The sequence below is a fragment of the Triticum aestivum genome, chromosome 7D (genome assembly GCF_018294505.1).
Source record: "Triticum aestivum cultivar Chinese Spring chromosome 7D, IWGSC CS RefSeq v2.1, whole genome shotgun sequence".
Classification (NCBI taxonomy): Eukaryota; Viridiplantae; Streptophyta; class Magnoliopsida; order Poales; family Poaceae; genus Triticum; species Triticum aestivum.
Window position 1 is genome coordinate 633,226,597 of NC_057814.1, and position 14,435 is coordinate 633,241,031.

General features: G+C 41.6%; 1 pseudogene; it reads left to right on the plus strand.

Annotated features, from left to right (window-relative positions):
* The first annotated feature begins 295 nt into the window (after window positions 1-295).
* On the plus strand, window positions 296-8,362 carry LOC123166715 (boron transporter 4-like; annotated as a pseudogene).
* The last annotated feature ends 6,073 nt before the right edge of the window (window positions 8,363-14,435 follow it).

Consider the following 14,435-nt stretch of genomic DNA (forward strand, 5'->3'; position numbering starts at 1 on the left):
AGATAGATCGTGTGTCCAAATTCTTCTTCGGCTTTGCTTCCTGCTTCCCATTCCATGGCCGCTTAAAAGAATCCAAGAGCCAGTCAATTGCTTCTTGTTCTTCTTCGGATTAAAAAAATAAGATGCAAGCACCCTGTTCCTTGGCTTAGGCTTGTCACGCTAGTCTTGTATTTTGGAGCTTCTGGACTGAATTAATGGTTAATTTCGGACACTGCCTTTTGGGGCAACAACAAAAACAGAACTTTTCTTTTCAGAAGAAAAAAAACAATAACAGAGCTTTCCAGGCCGCGTAACCATGGATCTGCTTGCGTCGCCCTTCAAAGGAGTCGTGCAGGATGTCAAAGGGCGGCTTGGTACAAGGACGACTGGCTTGCAGGGCTGCGTACCGGCTTCAGGTCAGTTTAATTGCCTCCTCTAATTACCATGTACTCTGGCGGTTCTAAATTAATTATACTAGTCATCTAGCTGCACGGCCTAGCTATTGTAGGGGTACATAATACTTAATAATATTATATTTATTTGTAAAATCCAAGTGATTAAGTTTTGCATATCGTACAACTTGATAGATGCTAGGTTATCAAATAATGACAACACAAAATAATCACATGTATTATAAGCTTCCCTATAGGGAAGAGTGCATCTGTTTTCTCATTTATATTTCACAAACTATCATCATTGGTCTGTATGAAGCCTTCATGTCATATTAGCAAGAAACATTTCTTGGTGAATTCTAAGCCACCTACTAAGGGATCGATAAAGTACGAATTAATATGATCTATATGGCAAGATAAACATCGCGGCATATTTGATCCATATTGTAGCATATATATAACACAACTCAACAAAGTTGGAGAAAGATACACTATAGACACATACAACTCATCAAAATTCGAAGCATGAGAGGTATATATGTTGCATGGTTACTTTCATTTTCGAATGTGATGTGCGTATGGATTATTTGCATATATAAAATCATTAGAGGAGGTATATATGGTGTTTTGAAAGATAATTGTAAGGACTAATGTTTAGGTGGAAATGTGTTCCACTCAGTGACATATTAAAAAGCTGACGTCTATATCAAATATTTGCGTAAAAATAATAATTATAAGAGGATCTTTTTAAAGATAATTCTAGTGACTGTTGATTAGGTGGATATGTGTTATGTTTAGTTTCCGATTCCAATTTCAGGTTGTATTACCTCGTCGCAGTCTTGACGTATTATGAGTACCCCAACTACAATGCTAATCATATCAGTAACATAATCTATATTTCTCGGTAGTGCATTAGGCAGTGATCCTACTTAGCTTTCAATAAAACCTAATACTTAGTTGAGAATGTATCTGTCTAGAATCAAATTAGATAGTACTCCCTCCATTCCAAAATAGATGACCCAACTTTGTACTAACTTTGTACTAAAGTTAGGACAAAGTTGGGTCATCTATTTTGGAACGGAGGGAGTAGTATCCTGTAATACTTGAAAAGTAGTTTACCCCTAAATTTTGAAACTTTAATCTATGCAATTGTGGAATAATCCTACTTAAAATAATCAATAGTTTGTCTTGCTAACGCCTAACACAAAAAACAATGATATTCCTTCATTTGATATTTATTAACAGGTTTATATTCACATTTTTTATGCATGGCAATTTATTTTTGTTTCCTACTTGTATTAAAATTAGGCGATTTCACATATCTGAATATTACGCATTGGTAGTGGTGGTTTATCATAGAGCTATTAGGGAGAAATTTTTGTATGTTTGTGCCCAATTTTGTTTATCATGCCTAGGTCTTCTTTTCGTACGGTGGGATGTAATATTATTTTCCAATCAGACATAGGGTCAGTTTTTTTAGCCAAGTTTTGACGACACCTTACTTTACGTCTTTTTTCTTTGTCTATGAGGACTGCAAGTGATTTTTATTTTTAAGGGAATCAGGATGTGTGATCTTTTTTATTTGTACGTGTATTTGTTTCGCAAGGAGAACGCATATTTTTTTCTGAGAACTAACGTGGGTGTTGAGGACTCTTTCTCCATCTCGGCGGTGTCTGTTTATTTTTTTATTGCACGTACGTTTTCTTTGCAAGATTTTATTTTTACATACGTGGTAAGAACTCCTTTAATGAGGTTGTGTCTTTTCTCGTACGTGGTGAAAACGCCTTTTCTGCCTTGATTTTTTTTCTAGAAAGTAACGTGGCTTCTTAGGACTTTTATTCTAAGACACATGGGCTTAATCTTTTTGTATGTACGTGGTGAGAACCTCTTTTCTTTACGTGACGTGCATCCTACTTTTTTTTACATGTTGGTTTGACCCCTTGGGTACGTAGTGCTTTTTAAAACGGCATGACCTTTTAACAGATCTTGACCATTAAAATTAAAATCTAAGGGTTATAGTAATCTTGATGATGATGTGTATTAACATGAAGTCAAGATAAGATTTTTCTTGACTGAACTTTGATGTAAAATGACGAAAAAGTGTTTCCCCGCTTTTGATTATAAAGCAACGGCCAACAACAAGTTTGCTGAAAAATAATGTGTCAACATCCACAATATCAAAACTAGACTCGTTAGCTGGATTCTTTAGAAGAACTTACTTTCGTACTTGAGCATGTTTAGTTTAGGACAAACCTATAGCTTCAATTAATTTACTATGTATATTTCATACTCCCTCCAATCCTTTTTACACCTCATATAGGATTCCTATGAAGTCAAACTACGTAAAATTTGACCAAGTTTATATGAAAAAATATGAACATCTACAGTACTGAAGTTATACAATACGAAAATTAAATTTATCATGAATCTAACCATATTCATTACGTATTGTGAGTGTTGATTTTTTTTTATAAAGTTAGGTAGACTTTATGAAATTTTGACTTCAGAAAAATCTTATATGATGAGTAAAAAGAACCGGACGGAGTACTAGCTAATTAGCCACTCTCTTATTACTCGAACATTGGATAGCCCCCTTTTAATTACCCTTCTATTAATGCATCAGGATTTTGGCACCTACCATGTACATATTCTTTGCATCTGCCCTGCCGGTCATCGCCTTCGGAGAGCAACTAAGCCATGAAACAAGTGAATGCTTCACTCCACCCTCTTAATTTCTAGTACTACTGTGATCTCTTCTTCATTGGAACACATCAGATTGAATTTTACGCGGTTTTTCACATGGAAACTGATTTGGTTCAATTTTCAGATGGAATGCTCAGCACAGTCGAAACATTAGCATCTACGGCGATATGTGGCATCATACATTCGATACTCGGAGGACAGCCAATGATGATAGTTGGAGTTGCAGAACCTACCGTTATCATGTATACGTATCTCTACAACTTTGCCAAGAAGCAGCAACGTATTGGAGAAGCGCTATATTTAGCGTGGGCTGGATGGTATGTTCTAGCAGAAACATAATACGTTCAGCCTGGCTTGTGTTAGTGTATTATTATTTTCAGAAAGATCCAATATATCAAATCGTTTCAATAGATCAATCATAAATTATGTATGAGTTTTGCTTCAGTAAACCCCATTAAATGTTTACACGAATCTTAGTGTTACTTAAATTATGTATTGAATTTGATTTGGATGCATATTACCCCCCTAAACGTACACCCAAGCAAAGTTCATACTATATTTATTTGGTATAACAAAATATTTATTTATTTTTTGTACACTTGGTCAAACTTAAAGGGTGTTGACAATGATAAAACTTAGAAGATCTATTTTGTGGGGAAAAAATCGAGTACTAGAATATAGGCAGTATGTCCGTCTTGCATCTTTCGATGAGCCTTCCCTGTGTCTTTTGTTGTCGACAGGGTCTGCATATGGACTGCAATTATGCTCTTTCTTCTAGCGACTTTCAATGCTTCAAATGTTATAAGCAAATTTACAAGGGTTGCAGGAGAACTTTTTGGGATGTTGATCACTGTTCTCTTCCTACAAGAAGCTATCAAGGTAAATCTATATATCGGTATGATAATATAGGTTGTCCACCTACCCAAGCCTTATCTATCAAGGTAACTTATAACCGTCCCTCTATTGGACGATTAAAGCGATGATTACAGAAAAACATCTAATGATATGACCTTCCTCCACATCCATGCACTAGTACACAAAAGGATATTTTAGGCAGGCCTATGCTGGCAATCCCATGAGATTTTTCCACCTGTCATGCTTAAAGGTCATGGATTTGTACCACCTTTCCATGGAGTGACAGGGACCCGCCTCAGAATGCTATCTATGTGTGGCAGCCCTGCCTAAGAAGCCCATCTTGTATAGGTTCCTTTTCAAGGTACCTCCCACACCATGCCCGCATTGGAAAATGCAACTTCCACAATGGTTTATCACCTTTGGCACACTTTGGATGCTTCAAAAAAAAATTGGTGAAGCGACTCTGCTAGCTAATGACATATGCTGAGCAATGTTGTGGGCATCCCTACTTAGAGCTCTTTTGATCGCGATGAAACCTTGCTTTTGATTGCAGGGTTCGCTCAAGGCTGGAGGATAATGTCCTCCCTGTAATGCTTGTGGTTCAGCCACATATGTTGTCATTGTCATGGTGGTTATGGCCATCTGTTTTGTGTTTTGGTTGATGTTGGAACCTGTAATCTGTACTTAAGATTTGGTATCGTCCTCATAAAGTTGTGGGTTTCCTGGGATGCTGGTTGGGCCACTAAACCTTAGTCTGTTTAGAGTTGTTTAATTGGCTTGGTTGTGCCTTCTTTGGAATTGTTACATTCTTCCTATTTTATTAAAGAAAACACTATACCGAACCATTTATGTCGTCCATACACTTAACATAGACATATGTATGGCAGGGAATTGTGAGAGAATTCGGTCCTCCTAAAGGTGTTGACGATGGTTCACCAATACACCAGTTCCAATGGATGTATCTCAATGGTCTACTTGGTGTTATCTTTTCAACTGGCTTACTATACACTGCACTAAGAACTAGGCGCGCAAGATCATGGCTGTACGGCCTAGGTAGGTCACATGTTCTCTATTGCTTATCTTTTCCTATATTTATCTTAAGTATAGTGTACGTTATTGTTTAGCTTGTCCAATTTTGTTATGCCAACAGTTTAGTGAAAAGTCAACTCTTTACAACATATAATTACAAAAACTACATGTCTTCATCCGTTCAAATTGGCCAAGTCACTGCCATCAAATTCAAGAGTTAAACTTCGGTGCTGAAGTGACATTTGCACTATGAGCCTTGTTTAGGTCAGTCTTGACTTTGTACTAGGCCGATCATCGGCCTAGGTTGGTCTGGTAAGTTGAGGTCAAGTTAGTTTCTTCTTAGATGCAGTACTTCTAGCTGGAAGTATATTTGCTCAAAACAAGCTGGATGTATATTTCTCCCATTTACATCTAGAGCATGCTTGTACATAGTGCGGTAGTTTTCAGCTCAAAATAAAAATAATTGTAGCCTTGTATTTTTTTTCCTTTAGCAGTTAATATTGAACAGAAAAACAAGCATATATGTATAAAAAAATAGCAGGTTTTTACGGCCCGGGTCCCTTACTAACCAATCTGCCATCTGATTGAATTGCCACTTGCAGGCTGGCTGAGAAGCTTCATCGCCGATTATGGTGTGCCGCTAATGGTGATTGTGTGGACCGCATTGTCCTACGCACTACCAAGCAAAGTTCCTTCAGGAGTCCCTAGGAGGCTATTCAGTCCTCTTCCCTGGGAGTCAAGCTCACTACAGCATTGGACCGTAGCAAAGGTAGCACCGCATCAATACATGTGGATCTATATAATCTAATACAACCTCCATCCGAAATTAACGGTCGCTAAAATGATTATACCTAGATGTAATTCAGTGTGTAGATAACTTGATATACTCATTTCAGCGGCAGTTAATTCCGGACGGAGGGAGTAGTATTTATGTCGATTAGTGCCCAAACATTTTGGTACCCATTTGTACCCACATGTTAGTGCATGTAAAATGAAACTAAAATGGTGCATTACGTGGGGTCAAATCTAGACAAGTAGAACATGGAAACCATGGTTTACCACTACGGTTATTGGATGAACATAGTTCTGAATGTATTCCAATTCTAATCCTAGATTAACATTTTCAATAGTAGAGTTTCAAAAGATGAAAAATATGCAGATACTCTGGGCACCCTTCAAAACGTTCAAATTGTGGTGAATTTCTTTACGTGACCGCATTACACATTTCTAACTAGTTCACCCATGTTCACTTTCAGGATTTATTCTCCGTCCCTCCAGCCTTTATATTTGCGGCAATTCTGCCTGCATTGATGGTTGCCGGACTCTATTTCTTTGATCATAGTGTAGCTTCACAGCTAGCTCAGCAAAAGGAGTATAATCTGAAGAAACCATCTGCCTACCATTATGACATTCTAGTCCTTGGATTGACGGTATACTATCTTCAATCTTGCAGCTTCTAATTTTCCAGTACTTTTAAGCTAGCACAATTAGTTTACTCACCTCTGGTGCCATTGTGGTAAATTCCATTATATTCTGTTGGCTTTACAAAATACCATTAAATTCCTTGCATTATGTGGTTGACAATTCACAATACCCTTCAGATCTCGGCATCATGAACACATTTTCTTTTGCCTAAATTATATATGACATTCATTGAGTTTCATGTTGTCACATGATATATATACGGTACAGGTCCTGCTTTGTGGTTTAATCGGCATCCCTCCATCAAATGGAGTACTTCCACAGTCCCCCATGCACACGAGAAGCCTTGCCGTCCTTCGGGGGCAGGTTGGTGAATGTCTTCCTTCCTTTTGAACGTATTTTCTTAGCGTCCCTCATCCTTACCCTCGGGTTTCTTTTGGGCTAGTTCCTTCGCAAAAAAATGGTTCAAACTGCCAAGGAGAGTGTGGTGAATCGTGCTAACAGGATGGAAATATATGGAAAGTTGCATGAGGTCTTCGTTGAAATGGACAATGAACAGAATGTAAGTCTTGATCTCTTTGGCACAAGCTTTTATATTTCTTGTTAGACAGAAGGGCACATGGCCCGGAATTTTCACTAAAAGTTGTGTAATTTATTATCTTACTTAATCTAAATTATATTGCAAAAAATGTGACAATCATATCAACACCTACATCATATTTCTGGACAAAATATATATATATATATATATATATATATATATATATATATATATATATATATATATATATATATTATATGTACACACACACATACATATATATATATACACATATATGTCACTAATCTTATTTTCCTGTAGACGGGTTCCGTTGACATGGAATTGAAGAGCTTGAAGGAGGCAGTGCTGCGAGAAAACGGTGAAGATGGGAAGCCAGCCGGAGAATTTGACCCTCGGAAACATATCGAGCCCCATTTGCCCGTTCGAGTGAACGAGCAGCGGCTAAGTAACCTGTTGCAGTCATTAATGGTTGGTGGTTGCGTTGCAGCTATGCCGGTTATCAGGATGATACCGACATCGGTGTTGTGGGGTTACTTTGCATACATGGCCATAGACAGCCTACCAGGGAACCAGTTCTGGGAAAGGATACAACTTATCTTCATCTCATCAAGCCGACGCTACAAGTAAGTAACAAATCTCGATCATCATTTTGTTTGTATATCTTCAACTCATTTTGTTTTGGGAGTGGTCCAGCTTTCTCTTACTCATGGGTGATATTACAGGGTTCTTGAAGGTCCCCATGCATCTTTTGTTGAGTCAGTGCCTTCGAGAACAACATCAGCCTTCACGATCTTCCAATTTGTGTATCTACTGATCTGCTTCGGCATAACGTGGATACCAATAGCAGGGATCTTGTTCCCGTTGCCTTTCTTCCTCATGATAGCCATCCGGCAGCACCTGCTACCAAAGTTCTTCGAGCCGAGTGACCTACGGGAACTCGACACGGCTGAGTACGAAGAGCTTGAAGGTTTCCACCAGGAAGGGGAAGCTGGTTCCAACTTAGGGAGCTGCCGCAGCAGCATTGACGCGGAGATGTTGGATGAACTCACAACAAACCGTGGTGAGCTCAAGCACCGGACTGTCAGCAACCGTGAAGAGAGGCACATCCAGGTAAAATAGCACTAAGGGGCACCAATGTAGTGCACGCAGATTTCACACTTCTAACTAACACCAACATGCATGCAGGTGCATTCGAATGCAATTCAGCCAAGCGTGTGAAGAACTGAAGATAGAACTTAGGGCCGAGGGGTGAAGATATTTGTCGTCATGATTCTATACCTGGAACTGTTGTACTTTGTTGTGAACATACTAATGTCCATATTATATGTATACTACGACAGTAGTCAACCGCCTTAATGCTTCTTACTTCGTAAGATAGAATCCAAATAAACAATAGTCCACACTATACTGGCGATCCCAGTAGTCCCCTTTTCCTTGGTCCTTCGGATCCTCGGCAAAACCAATACAATGTATATTAATTTTGAGTCATTTTACGAGTCAAATAATTTAAAGAAGTCATAGTATGTATATCACCAGTTGTACTGTTTGCTTTGTGTTATGTTAAGTTCTAAATAGCGGGTAATAGCTGCACTGTAGCCTAGCTATAGCGTTTTGAGGGACCTCCGCTACAGCTACAATATTTTACTGCTGCAGGGAAATAGCCCATAAAGGCGAGGCTAAACGTCAAACGCTAAAATTGGATCTCATTTAGCTCTACGTGGGAGGGAATTTCTGGTGCCTCACCCGGATGGGCTTCTTCTATAAAAATATGCCATGAGTACTAGTGCCCATAGCAGTCTTTTCTTTTGGTCACGCCGGCCAACCCAAAACTTCAGCCTAATATAGTGTGTGCGGGCCCAAAGCCACTCCCAACTCCTAAATCACGAGAGCTTCTAGAGTACTCTTTGCAAATGTCACTCCCAACTCCTCACGTTGTAACCTGTGAGTTTTCCTTTTTTTTTGGTTATTCGTTTATTCAAAATGTTTTATCTCTTAAACCGTACGTCCAAATCTCGAATCATTTTCACCGTTGGATTACTCGCGTCGAGATTTCAAAACTATATCTCATGTTGATAGGTTACAACGAACTTTTCTTTCACAAAGGAAACCGGACAAAAAACTGAACCAAAAGCACGTTTGTTTTTCTTTTGTAGAGGAACAACTGTGCCTCTCGCGGAAGCAAATCTATGCCTCCATGAGAAGCAAATATATGCCTCTCGCAGAAGGAAACAAAAAATAAAACACATCTTTTTCCTTTTTTCCTGAGAGGCACGACTGTGCCTCACTGAAGCAAATATGTGCCTCTACAAGAAGTAAATATGTGCCTCTCGTGGAATGAAAAAACGGTTTTGTTTACTTGTCCAAGAGGCACGGTTGTGCTTCTCGTTAAGAAAATGCATGCCTTCACAAAAAGTAAATATGCGCCTCCCGTGTAAAGAAAAAGATGTGTTTTTTTCCTTTTTCCTTTTCTCTGAGAGGCGGAATATGATGGCTCATTACTACCACGCTATGACCGGGGTGACTCTCCGCCTAAATTGTCGAGGGATTGACTTGTGCTAGGGAAACCCTTCAAAACCCTGGTTCGAACTCTAGGGGCATGTCTTGCGTCCTCTGAACTAGACGGTGATACTTGCATGCCTACGGCGAGCGTGGCGCGACGGGGGCACATAAAGCACGGCAGGGACACAACGAGCTAACCAGGTTCGGGCCACCAAACAGTGTAAAACCCTACTCATGCTTGTCTGGAATTGCTTGCGAGATAGTGCTTTGGAGCTACAAGGTGGATGAAGGTGGATTTCATCGACCCCCCTCTATGGTGGCAGCACTGCCCCTTTTATAGCTGCCTCGTCCTCTTCCCCGAAAATATTGGCGGGAAGGATTGCCACACAGCGGCAATTTCAAAGGGGGCAGGCGCTCGGTCTTATCCTGGCTAAAGTAGTCTTCGCCTACAAAAGATGCTAGTCATGATGTGCTAGGTACTCCACGATGCCATCCTCCATAGCGCGTCGTGCCTTCCCTAGTAGAAAACAAGGCTTTGGTTCGGGCCTGGCCAGCCCATTAGTCCCGGTTCTGCACGAACCGGGACCCATGGGGGGCATTCTTCCCGGTTCATGAGCCCAGGGGGCCGGCCGGGGCCTCGTGGGCATTGGTCCCGGTTCGTCTGGACCCATTTGTCCCGGTTCTAGGCACGAACCGGGACCAATGGGCCGCGCTCCTGGCCCACAGCCATTCGTCCCGGTTTATGACTCGAACCGGGACAGAAGGGGGAGCTGTAGTCCCGGTTCCAGCCACGAACCGGGACAAATAACTTGCCTATATATACCCCCATCGCCGCGGCAGGGCACTCCACAGTGCTCTGTTTTTTCTGGCCGGCGAGGGGAGGGCATTTGGGTGCTCTATCTCACCTCCTATGCACATGAGGTGTTCGATGAAATGCCCGAGCCACACTAGTTAAGCTTTCTCCTCTCGAAGCTCGACCTCCGAGCTCCATTTTTCCCGAGATTTGTCTAGGTTTAGCAGTCCGTCACGCCCTGTCCCCGTCTTCACTGCCGTCGATTGCCCGTGCCGATCTCGTCGCCGGCACCACCGTGGTGAGCCTCTTGTTCTTATCTTCTTTCTGAAAGAAAAAATTCTTACTTTAGATAGATACTTGTCTAATTTTCTTACTTTTGACACACATAATTATATATAATGCACGCAGATGAACCGGCAATGGATGTACGGTGACAGACACACCTCCGAGTACATTAAGGGCGTGCATAATTTTCTCGAAGTGGCTGAGGCAAACAAGCAGAATGGTTTTATGTGTTGTCCATGCCCAAAATGTGGGAATACGAAGTCTTACTCTGACGGGAAAATCCTTCACACCCACCTGCTTTACAAGGGTTTCATGCCACACTATAATGTTTGGACGAGGCACGGAGAAATAGGGTTATGATGGAAGACAACGAAGAAGAAGAGGACGATGACAACTATGTGCCCCCTGAATACGGTGATGCTGCAACGGGGGAAGCTGCTGAAGATCAAGAGGAACCAGACGATGTGCCCGATGATGATGATCTCCGCCGGGTCATTGTCGATGCAAGGACACAATGCGAAGTCAAAAGGAGAAGCTGAAGTTTGATCGCATGTTAGAGGATCACAAAAAAGGGTTGTACCCCAATTGCGAAGATGGCAACACAAAGCTCGGTACCGTACTGGAAGTGCTGCAGTGGAAGGCAAAGAATGATGTGCCTGACAAAGGATTTGAAAAGCTACTAAAAATATTAAAGAAGAAGCTTCCAAAGGATAACGAATTGCCCGACAGTATGTACGCAACAAAGAAGGTCGTATGCCCTCTAGGATTGGAGGTGCAGAAGATACATGCATGCCCTAATGACTGCATCCTCTACCGCGGTGCGTACGGGGATTTGAACGCATGCCCGGTATGCGGTGCATTGTGGTATAAGATCAGACGAGATGACCCTGGTGATGTTGACGGCGAGCCCCGCAGGAAGAGGGTTCCTGCGAAGGTGATGTGGTATGCTCCTATAATACCACAGTTGAAACGACTGTTCAGAAACAAAGAGCATGCCAAGTTGATGCGATGGCACAGTGAGGGCCGTAAGAAAGATGGGAAGTTGAGAGCACCCGCTGACGGGTCGCAGTGGAGAAAAATTGAGAGACAGTACTGGGCTGAGTTTGCAAGTGACCCAAGGAACGTATGGTTTGGTTTAAGCGCGGATGGCATTAATCCTTTCGGGGAGCAGAGCAGCAATCACAGCACGTGGCCCGTGACTCTATGTATGTATAACCTTCCTCCTTGGATGTGCGTGAAGCGGAAGTTCATTATGATGCCAGTTCTCATCCAAGGCCGTAAGCAACCTGGCAACGACATTGATGTGTACCTAAGGCCATTAGTTGAAGAACTTTTACAGCTATGGAATGGAAAGTACGTGTGTGGGATGAGCACAAACAGGAGCAATTTAACCTGCCCGCATTGCTGTTTGTAACCGTCAACGATTGGCCCGCTCTCAGTAACCTTTCAGGACAGACAAACAATGGATACCACGCATGCACGCACTGTTTAGCTGACACCGAAAGTATATACCTGGACAAATGCAGGAAGAAAGTGTACCTGGGCCATTGTCGATTTCTTCCGACCAACCATCAATATCGAAAGAAAGGCAAGCATTTCAAAGGCGAGGCAGATCACCAGAAGAAGCCCGCCATGCATACTGGCGATCACGTACTTGCTATGGTCAATGATTTACACGTAATCTTTGGAAAGGGTCCCGGCGGACTAGCTGTTCTGAATGACGCTGAGGGACGCGCACCCATGTGGAAGAAGAAATCTATATTTTGGGACCTACCCTACTGGAAAGACCTAGAGGTCCGCTCTTTAATCGACGTTATGCACGTGACGAAGAACCTTTGCGTGAACCTGCTAGGCTTCTTGGGCGTGTATGGGAAGACAAAAGATACAGCTGAGGCACGGGAGGACCTGCAACGTTTGCACGAAAAAGACAGCATGCCTCCAAAGCAGTATGAAGGTTCTTCCAGCTATGCTCTTACCAAAGAAGAGAAGGAAATCTTCTTTGAATGCCTGCTCAGTATGAAGGTCCCGACTGGCTTCTCGTCGAATATAAAGGGAATAATAAATATGCCATAGAAAAAGTTCCAGAACCTAAACTCTCATGACTGCCACGTGATTATGATGCAACTGCTTCCGATTGCATTGAGGGGGCTTCTACCGGAAAACGTCTGATTAGCCATTGTGTAGCTATCTGCATTCCTCAATGCAACTCTCAGAAGGTGATCGATCCAGAAATCATACCAAGGCTAAGGAGTGATGTGGTGCAATGTCTTGTCAGTTTCGAGCTGGTGTTCCCACCATCCTTCTTCAATATCATGACGCACGTCCTAGGTCATCTAGTCGATGAGATTGTCATTCTGGGCCCCATATTTCTTCACAATATGTACCCCTTTGAGAGGTTCATGGGAGTCCTAAAGAAATATGTCTGTAACCGCGCTAGGCCAGAAGGAAGCATCTCCATGGGCCATCAAACAGAGGATGTCATTGGGTTTTGTGTTGACTTCATTCCTGGCCTTGAGAAGATAGGTCTCCCTAAATCGCGGTATGAGGGGAGACTGTCTGGAAAGGGCATGCTTGGAGGGGACTCAATAATATGCAGGGATAGGCATTCTTGGTCTCAATCACACTACACAGTCCTACATAACTCTACCTTGGTGACCCCGTATGTCGATGAACACAAGAACAGTCTGCGCTCCAAACACCGAGAGCAGTGTGACGACTAGATTACATGTGAACACATCAGGACTTCCAGCAGTTGGTTGGAAACATGTCTCAGAGGTGACAACACTGTTTGTGATGAGATGTACTCGTTGTCCAGGGGACCATCTTCGACTGTATTGACTTACAAAGGATACAAGATAAATGGGAATACATTTTACACGATCGCCCAAGATCAAAAGAGCACCAACCAAAACAGCGGTGACCGCTTTGATGCAGCAACCAAGAGGGGAAAGGACACATATTATGGTTACATAGTGGACATATGGGAACTTGACTACGAACATGATTTTAAGGTCCCTTTGTTTAAGTGCAAATGGGTCAATCTGTCAGGAGGCGGGGTACAGGTAGACCCATAGTACGGAATGACTACAGTGGATGTGAACAATCTTGGGTACACTGATGAACCGTTCGTCCTAGCCAATGATGTGGCACAGGTTATCTATGTGAAGGACATGTCTACCAAACCGAGAAAAAGAAGATAAGGAAGCCAATACATAATACGATGAGCCAAAGCGCCACATAGTTCTTTCAGGAAAAAGGGACATCGTGGGAGTGGAGGGCAAGACAGACATGTCCGAAGATTATGAAAAGTTTTATGAAATTCCTCCCTTCAAAGTCAAGGCTAACCCAAGCATCCTGATAAACGATGAAGATTATCCATGGTTACGGCGCAATAAGCAAAGGACACAAGCGAAGAAAAAGTGAAGACTTTCTCTCAACAACTATTATGATTATACCATGCCAACTTTCAACCTTTTCGTAGTTCATTTGAAATGCCTGTTGTAACAGACGAGTTTCCGTATGAAATCCTGATATCTCGAAACAGATTGTCCGTAGTTTATTTTTTATCGGGTATGTCGTTGTCGATATACCCCCTCCCGATAACTTCAACACGAGGGGGGGTCGATATACCCCCTCCCTGATAACATTATTTTCCCATGTATGTATGTCGTCGTTGTCGATATAACCCCCTCCCCGATAACAACCTTAGAATCGGTACTAAAGGAACCAACTAAAAAGCTTTTATAAACCTCTAGTATTATTGAAACTAAAATTATATATAATTTATGCAACTAAAATTATCAAAGTATTTTCTATTCAAAACATTAAAAGCAAAAAGAATTTTCATAAAATAAATACAAAAAGCAAAAAAGAAAATAAAATAAATAAGTATAAACAAAATAAACTTTTATAAATA